The following is a 10,192-nucleotide window of genomic DNA, read 5'->3' on the forward strand; positions in this document are numbered from 1 at the left end:
AAGCTCTTGAGTACTGCTACTGGTTCGCCCACTCTCTTGACCTCTCCTCCAACACTGCTAGTATGGCTGCAGTCTCGACGACGCAGCAGGCGGGTAGTGGTGACATCGAGACAGCTACCCACGGTGTTAGACGTTGACATCCGGTGACTGCTTCAATGCAGACAGCCTGCTGGCTTTGACAACCTCGTTAGTGACATGAGGTGTCGGCCGAGTGACTCTTGGACAGTCACCCCCCCCCCCCCAAAGTAACTGATGTGTGGGTTACTGGGTCTGGTGGGGGGAAGGCTTTGTGTAACGTGCCTCCCCCTTGGTCTTTACAGACAAGGGTTCACGTGTGGCTGGAACAGCTGGTTTGGTGTACCAATCAGACCCGGAAACAGACAGACACAACATAGTGGAAGCATAGATATAACTCTGGGTTTGATGGAAGGTGGAACTCCAGAGCACGGTAGAAGCTGCTACCCGAGTTAAGTATAAGTAATAATTCACATCATTGCCTCTACAAGAAAATCTAATAAATACTAATTTATACTAACCAAGGAAGTTACTTTACTGTTACTGTATAGCGCGAGATCTCGTTACCAAAGGGTGACGAGACTGCACCTGACTACTGATGAGAGATGACAGAGGGTCATCCTCATCCCCTGACTCGTCGGTTAAGCCATGAGTCAGCAGTGCTGACTCAGGAACTAGACTCGCTAAAGGCAGTTCTAATTCCTCTCTAGCATGATATCGTTTTAATTTATTTACATGAATTGTCTTTTCCACCTGGTCCTCGAATACTCCTTTTATGACAAGATTAACCGGCCCCGCTCTCTTAATTACTCTATACGGACCTCGCCACCTAGGAGCTAGTTTCCTACTCTGATTGGTGGGCGCAGCCTCATTCACTCTTAACACGAGGCTACCTTCTTTCAACTCTAGAGGGCGCAGTTTCGTGTCATAAAAGTGAGCATACCGATTCCGTGCTTACTTGGACGCTTCAGCTGCATTATTCCAAGCATTTCTAATTTTTCCAAGGACCTCTGAAGGATAGTCCTCACCGTATGCAATATTATGTATGTTAAGCAGACCTGAGGGGAAATTGCATGAATGACCAGTAAACAAATGAAGGGGTTGGGTGGTAATTGATTGGTGGATGGCAGTATTCAAAGCTAACTGAACATAGGGAAGATGTTCATCCCAAGAGTTTGCATCATGTTCAGCAAGGAATGCAAACATATCCTTGACTGAACGATTAGTACGTTCCGTCATGCTGTTTGCTTGTGGGTGGTAGGCTGTTGTAAAAGCCGAAGTTGTCTCTAAAATTCTACAAACTTCCCTAAATATATTTCCATTGAATTCTTGACCCCGGTCAGAGACTAAAACTTTAGGACGCCCGAATACAGTAACGAACCTACGCAAGAACACATTTGCAACTGTACGAGAATCCTTCTGAGGTAATGCAGCTAGTGTAGTGTACCTAGACAGATGATCAACAAATACTAATGTATCTGTTACCCGAATGACTGTGGTGTAAGTCAATCAAATCGGCCCCCACATGATCTAATGGTTCACGAATTTCAGGAAATTCCTGAAGTGGAACTTGTACCTTAAGGGTACCTTTCCTCCTCTGTGTTATGGCCCTACTGGGACGCAACCGGGTTCTTCTCTGGTGTTAGTAGAGTTTGGGAATCCGGCCCCAAGTTAGTAGAGGCTTTCAAGGGGTGAGTTCCGTAATGCAAGGTAAATTAAAGGGGGAGGGATACAAATGTTCTGATTTATATATATATTTTCATCGCCAAGAATAAATATCAGTCACACGCGGGGGTTATAACTACACTATTATGTACAGGGTTGTCTTCCTCCGAAGACACTGGATGCTCCACGATGCTCACTCTGCGTAGCCCTGGTTCCTTCCGTGGCCCACGATGAGTCCTCTATGATTCTATTGGCGAATCTACCCTGGCCACAGACCAGCCAAATCACAGTCCCACTGGGTGCTCCGTCGTGGAGGCCTTCAACCACAATCCAGCCTGTAGCTGGCAGGTACCGATCAGCTCCGCTGTGTAGGCCACTCCACGACCGATACTAGGGTTGCGAGCCCTAGGCAGGAGCCTCATGTGATCCCGCTGATCACTCTCCTCACTAAGCACCACAGTGGCTAGTCTCTTTCACCAACCAGCCCCGGATATGGCGATTCCCGATACTGCCACGTCACAGGCAGGCTAATACTTTCAACAGAGTTCGTCCGGGGGTAACTCACAGCTTCTTCAGCAGACTTGTGAAGAGACCTTGGCTGCCTTGGGTAGACTGATCCATCATCCAATACAGCAGTCCCAGGTCGACTCTACAATCAGATACGTCATTAATACTGGGACGCTCTAGGGAACCTCACTTACAGGCTTAGACACAAACGTCCACCTCTTCATTCCATAGATGGCGTTGCTGTCTAAGCGCCACCTCACCAAAGGTCAGCAGCGGCTATGTTATGAGCTGATTAATACGGGAATCCAGTACCTGTGGCTGGTATACCCCGTCCTCACTAGATGGCGTCGTCCATTTGGAGTGGGTTTCGGGAGCGGACTCACAGATGGCGTTGTTGTCACTGCTCCGTGCTCCGACGCTGGACTCGGGTCCGTAACACTCTGGCAATGAGGACATGACTTCACATAATTGATTACCTCAGAAAGTAACCCTGGGAAATAAAATAGAGACTTTGCCTTTAAGTGAGTTTTAAAGACACCCGGATGCCCTGCAACTTTAGATGCATGTGCAAACTTTAACGCCGATGACCGCAACGCGTCCGGAATAACTAGCTGGAATACTGCCCTATCTTTTTGACTGTTAACGTAATACAGGACACCCAGTTTAATTTCAAAATCATGAATAGGTAATTTACGATTCTTTGAAGGGTATTTTCTCTCTTCCAAATACTCAATAATCTCTCTCCACCTAGGCTCGCTCATCTCATCATTCTCTCATTTTATCTGATGAAATGGTTTCAATATTCTGGTTTATCTTAATCGACGCGATATTTCTGCTCAAAGTATCTGGCACAACATGTGCTGGACCAGGCTTATACAAAATCTGGAATGAGTGGGCCGAAAGTTCGTGAGACTAGCGTGACATTCGTGGGCCGAAAGTTCGTGAGACCAGTGTGACATTCGTGGGCATTTAGTGCGCTTTTTAAATATGTGTGTTAATGCTCGATGATCTGTGTAAATTACGAAATGGCGCTGAAATAGGTATGGCTCGAAATACCTAACTGACTCTACTACTGTCAGTGCCTCCCATTCCGTGGCCGAATATCGAACTTCACGTAACTTGACTTTTCTACTGAAATAGGCTACTCGATGGGGGAAATTATCTCCATCTCGCTGAATCAAGCACCTGCCAATAACTATACCGCTGGCGTCAGTGTGTATCTCCCACTCTTTATCGAAATCAGGAATGGCAGTCATTTCACGAGTATTGTTTATTTTTTATTTGTTCATTGTTTTCCATTCCGTTTTTTTTTAACTGTTCTTCTTATTTTTCAGTGCTGGGAACATCAGATCATTTGATGGTCCTATTTTTCTGATTATTTTCAGAATATTTTCTGGTATGTCAAGAGGAGTACAGGCTGGATCAAGATACACTCTGTCGACATACCAGAAAATATTCTGAGGAAACTACTCCAAGCTTGTACTAAAGAGGCACCCTTCTTGAGCCCGGATGGGCACATGTATAAGCAAGTAGATGGGGTCGCCATGGGTTCTCCCCTAGGTGTCCTGTTTGCACTTCTACATGGGTACCATCGAGCAAAAAGTCTTAGTCGACATGAACTTGAAACCGGCCATATACTGCAGGTATGTTGACGACATTTTTACACAGGTACCTGATGTCAGACATCTGCAGGAGCTGAAGGAGGCATTTGAGCAGAGTTCCGTGCTGCGTTTCACTTACGAGATGGAAAAGGATGGGAAGCTGCCCTTTCTAGATGTAACAGTCATGGAAAAGAGCGGAGGTTTCCACACTGCAGTCTACACTAAGGAAACGAGCATAGGAATGTGCCTAAATGCCAACAGCGACTGCCCAGACAGGTACAAGAGGAGTGTTGTTAACGCATATGTCGACCGTGCTCTCAGTCACAGCTCAGAATGGAAGCAAGTCGACGAAGAACTCTGTAGGGTAAGGCAGGTCCTAGTCAACAACGGCTTCTCCAATGGTTTCGTCGAAGACATCATAAGAAGGAAAGTGAAACGCCATGCAACCTCTGAAGAGACAACTAACACAACACCTATACCCCCTATTAGACTATTTTACAGGAACTTCTTTTCCACAGCTCATAAAACGGAGGAAAGGGTCCTGAAAGATATTGTTAATAGAAACGTTATCCCTACAGACAAAAATCAGAGGATACAACTGACGATTTACTATAAAACCAGAAAAACGGCCAGCCTACTCATGAGAAACTCTCCAGACACAAAACAGAACGCTTTAAAAGAGACTAACGTCGTCTATGCCTTCAAATGCCCTCTTGGGGACTGTAAGCTCCAAAAAACCCAGTATATAGGCAAGACAACAACATCTCTTTCTAGGCATTTAACGATGCATAAGCAACAGGGCTCCATTAAGGAACATATAATCTCTTCCCACAACCAAACCATCGCCAGAGAAATCCTAGTAAACAACACAGAAATCATCGATAGATACAGCGATAGCAGGCGGCTTGACGTTTGCGAGGCACTACACATCAAGAAGTCAACACCAGTAATCAACAGCCAATTAATGCACAACTATATTCTACCCACCTCAAGACTCCGCTCCAATATAGAAGCATCAAGAAATATGGACCAATAGGCTTTCTACAAACACTTCTATTCAATACCCATTGTTTCGTGTTCTGTCTTGTATTGATGAAATTAATACCCTATTAATGCCACCTGTTGTTCTGTCCTGTGTTGATGAAATTAATACCCTATTAATGCCACCTCACCCCATCCACCTCACTCAAATGTAGATATAAAATCGGAGATGCGTAAGTTCTATTCAGTTGTGTATTTGTAAACTAAAAGTCTTTGAAAATGTAATAAGTTTTACGAAATGCGCTCGTGTCGCGTCAGACTAGAAATAAAAATTAATTTTGGAGAATTGATTTTTGATTTACCTCCAACAGTGAAAAGAAATGTACGAAAGATTGAGAAAATTCGTGTTAGAATTATTAATCTTACTTTTTCGGTCATATTTAATAATATATATATATGCGAACAAGCCTGAATGGTCCCCAGGACAATATGCAACTGAAAACTCACACCCTAGAAGTGACTCGAACCCATACTCCCAGAAGCAACGCAACTGGTATGTACAAGACGCCTTAATCCACTTGACCATCACGACCGGACATAATGAGGTGATAGCCGAGGCTATTTGAACCACCCCACCGCCGGCACTCGGATAGTAATCTTGGGCATAGCATTTTACCAAATCATCATACAATGCCAAAAGGCACTATTACGCAAAGAGTTTTGGGCATGAAAAACTTAAATGACTAAAGCTTAATACTAATTGAGTATAAAGAATAAAATGTGTTGAGAACAAATAAAAATAGAGATATAAAGGTGGGAACATGGTTTAAAAAGCAGCACAAATACAATTAGGTCGACAAACAGCGTTGTTTAAAAACAAAACAGACATGGGTTGACAATAGAAGGGTAAGGTAGGTTATAGGGAATTTATTAGGTAGTGCTTCGTTTTTATCTTAAACTGGTTGAGAGAGGTACTGTCTTTAACATGGTTGGGAAGGTCATTCCACATTCTGGGTTCCATGATTTGTAGAGTATTTCTAGTTTGAATAAGTCGTTAAGTCGTACTCTTGGAATATCAAAACTGTATTTATTTCTGGTGTGGTGCTCATGGGTTTTGTTACAACCTTCAATGAAGCTTTTGAGGTCAGGATTGGCATTACAGTTCAGCGTTTTATATATGTATAATACACATGAGAGAATGTGCAGTGACTTAATATCTAACATATTCAGAGATTAAAGTAGGGGTACCGAGTGATATCTGGGGCCAGAGTTGGATATTGTCCTAATAGCACCTTTGTGTTGAGTAATTAGAGGACGTAAGTGATTTTATGTAGTAGAACCCCAAGCACAAATACCATAGATGAGATATGGATAGATGAGGGAGTAATAGAGTCACCAGGGCAGCTCGGGGTACATAATATCTGATCTTAGAAAGGATGCCAACAGTTTTTGAAACTTTTTTTGATATATTTAGAATGTGTCCCTGGAAATTCAGCTTGTTGTCAATGAGAAAGCCAAGGAATTTGCCATCTAATTTGTCACAAATTTGGGTATTGTTTATTTTGAGATTTATTTGATTAGAGGATTTATTGCCAAACAGAATATAGAAAGTTTTGTCAATGTTAAGGGTGAGTTTGTTGGTAGTTAGCCAAAGATGGACTTTATTTAGCTCAGTATTTACTGTGGCATTTAGAGCAAGGGGGTCAGGACTGGAGTAAATGAAGGTTATGTCGTCAGCAAACAGAATTGGTTTGAGGTTTTGGGAGGCATTTGGAAGGTCATTAATGTATATGAGAAAGAGGAGAGGGCCAAATATGCTGCCCTAAGGAACACCAATGTTTATGGGTAGGGTGGGAGAAATTGAATTATTCACAGAAACATACTGGAGCCTGTCAGTAAGGTAAGATTTGAGGTATTGCAGGGAGTGTCCTCTGACTCCATAATGATGTAATTTAAGAATAAGGTTTTGGTGGTTGACAGTGTCAAAAGCCTTACGCAGGTCCACAAATAACCCAACAGGGAACTCATTTTTATCAAGAGCTTCATGAATCAAGTTAATCATACTAATAAGTGCATCGTTAGTGCTTTTTTTGGGTCTGAAGCCATATTGGCAAGAGCTAAGTATATTGTGTTTAAGATAAGAGTAAAGCTGCTTGTAGATTAGTTTTTCAAATATTTTTGACAAGTTAGGCAGGATTGATATAGGTCTGTAGTTGTTAACATCTGTGAGATCATCACATTTGTGGACAGGGGTTACTCTCGCTTTTTTTAGAATATCTGGAAAGGTTTGGAGTTCAAGTGACTTGTTGAAGAGCAATGCAATAGCAGGGGCTAAAGATCTGGAGGCTTTTTTGTAAATTAAAGTTGGTATCTCCTCAAGGGCACTAGACTTGGTTTTAAGGGAAAGGATTATCTCACTGATGTCAGTGGAATTAGTAGGCTTTAGGTACAGAGACTGTGGATAGTTACCTGTACGATAGTCCTGAACATCAGTACTGGAAGATGGAATATCATTACAAGGGATGACCCAATGGAAGAGAAGAACCTATTGAACTCAATAGCAGAATCAGAGGCTGAAAGCTGACCATCGTTTTTGGACAGGAGTGTAGCTTTGTTATTTAAAATCTTCTTTGATCCCAATATTTGTGAAATTGTGCTCCAAATTTTTTTAATGTTGCTCTTTATTTGGGTAAATTTATCTTCGTAGTATTTAGTTTTGGCTCGTCTAATTATCTTAGATAGCAATAACGAGTAATTCTTTGAGAATTCTTTGGAGACAGTTCCTAACCTATACTTCTTCTCAAGGTCATGTTTTTTTATTAATGGATTTAAGTATTCCCTTTGTAAACCAAGGATTGTTAAGCCTTTTGGTTGTGACTTGTTTTGTAAGCATAGGACAGTGGGTGATATAAAGGCTAAGAGTTTTTTGAAGAAAAGATTGCACTGCTAGGTTGATGTCCCCTATGTTGCCTAACTCGGACTCCCAGTTGATTATCAGCAGCAGTTATAAAATTGTCTATAGCAGTTTCATTGTGCAGCCTAAAGCTTAACTCCCTTGACTCTAGATGTGGTTTGTTAATGTTAGTTAAGAGAAATGTGGGGTAATGGTGCTATCGGTGATTATACCTGAAGTAAGCAGAGAGGTTATATTGGTCCAGATGTGATCTAGAGTCGTAGCAGTACTATCTTGGTGATTATACCTGAAGTAAGCAGAGAGGTTATGTTGGTCCAGATGTGATCTAGAGTCGTGGCAGTACAATCAGTGATTCTAGTAGGTCTAGTGATTAAGGGTATGAGGAAGCAGGAGTGGTCTCTAGTTGTTTCGATTAGCTTAGATCCCAACCCCTTCAAAAAGCTAGCAGCACTATTACCCCAGGCACAAAGTGTCTCCGAGGCAATAAAGACAAAATTTTATTGGTGCTCAAGGTCTCTATATTTACGTGACTTGGCCGCTTCCCAGTAATTGGCAGCTCCTCCTGTTTGTGTAGCACTGAAGTCAACATAGGTATTAGCTAAAGTTGAAACGCAAGTGTAGTCCCACACCAACTGTCTACCATTCTTCCAGGGGTTCACCGTGATTCCGTCTGGGCGACCGACAGGCTCATCAGAGTTGTGGGACATTAGGTAACAGGGCAGGCTCTCTCTCTGCTGGACAACCAACTGTAGCAAGGCTTCTCTTAATAATGTCATTGACCTCGCCGTGTCTTGCATGCCATCCTCCTATCCTTTGGCAGAGAAGGCCATGCCGTCCGTACCTGTCGGCCTCTGCCTCGCCGCAAATACACCTGTATTCGGTGTGGATTGGGGCAGCGAGGTGGAGAGCCATGGCAATTCGGAGGGACTGCGGTGCGAGATGGGTGCCGGTTGCTGACATTGGGGTTGCTAATAGGAAATCACCTGCATACGGATCTGCTACAGCTCTAAGTCGGGCAGTGTCATGTGGTGTTATCACAGTTTCTAGCAAAGTCGCAGCTTCTTGGTCGATAATGGGGCGATCCCAGCTGGATTGCTTATGGGCTTCAGAAGGCGGTGGTTAGGGTGCTGGTCCTGCGAGAGAGACCCATTTGGTTGTGCAGTCTGTGAAGCTGGGATCATGAACCCCTGCCTGTTGAACTAAGTGCTCAGGTAGGATTTCCTTCACCAAGTTGTCAGACCCAACTGAAGAGGACAGGAATGCTGGTACAGCAAATTTTGTTGCTTTGTGCACGCCAAGGCCCCCGAGTCTGACAGAAAGGGAGGCCTGTTTCCACTGTGAGTCGCTGAGGGAAAGATTGAGGGCTTTTTCTAGTGTTGATTTCAGCAAGCTGTCGTACTCCTCTAATTTAATGTTGTTGAAAGATGGTGAACATCTTAGAAAGTAGGTCAGCCTGGGGAGGGACAAGCATCTGGTGATGAGGTAAAGTGCATCATGAGCATTGATGTCTTCAATCCTCTCATTCATCCTCTTCAGGTCAGTGATCTTCTTGCCAAGGACCTCATCGATGGCATTCCTTCCAAGAGGAGCACCTAGGAGTGTGCTGTCCTCAGGGTTGGTTGTATGAATGTCAGGCAAAACAACCTTTATTTGCTCTATTATGTGCTGGTAGGTGGAGGTTATTTCGCACTTGGAAGAGTTCAGGGTAAGGCCTAGGCTTGCTCCTTGCTCCTGAATTATTCTTATGTCGTCCAAGAGTGAGGCTGGGGAGCCTGCTAGAGTACCATCGTCCAAAAATCAAATCTTGAGCTCACTGGACAGGTTATTGGTGACTTCCTTGATGACTAGGAAAAATCGCTAATCTCCGAAAGTTCTTCACCGATTGCTCTGAAATTTTCACACAACGTTCCATTCGCTTCTGAGCGGGTTTTTATATACATACTATATTGATATCACGATGTGACGGGCAAAAACATGCTTTTTTTGAAACACTGTGTTTTTCATGTGTTTTTCATGTGAGGGAAATCTTCGAAACTTCTTTACCGATTGCTTTGAAATTTTGACACAATGTTGCATTGGAAAAGGCGAGCATTTTTATATACCTACTATATACATACCTTACCTGTGACAGGGAAAAACATGTTTTTTTTTAAACACAGCGCCATCTGTAGGACGTAGGAGCAACACACCGCTTTAATCTCCGAAAGTTCTTCACCGATTGTTTTGAAATTTTGACACAACGTTCCATTCAAATAGGTGCGTGTTTTTATATACACACTATTTAGATGCCACACCCGTGACAGGTAAAAACATGCTTTAAAAAAAACAGCACCATCTGTGGCACGTAAGACCAACACAAGCTATACAAAATATGTTACGATTCCATTACAATGTTTCTGATTGCATTGATAAATTGAATTTTCATAAATTTTTACTTATTTTCATTTTGATTTAATTATTTTTAGTGACATTGCGTTGGAATGTGTGTTGCTGAGCCACAGCAACCTTC

This window comes from Procambarus clarkii, chromosome 36 (assembly GCF_040958095.1).
Source record: "Procambarus clarkii isolate CNS0578487 chromosome 36, FALCON_Pclarkii_2.0, whole genome shotgun sequence".
In the NCBI taxonomy this organism is placed as follows: domain Eukaryota; kingdom Metazoa; phylum Arthropoda; class Malacostraca; order Decapoda; family Cambaridae; genus Procambarus; species Procambarus clarkii.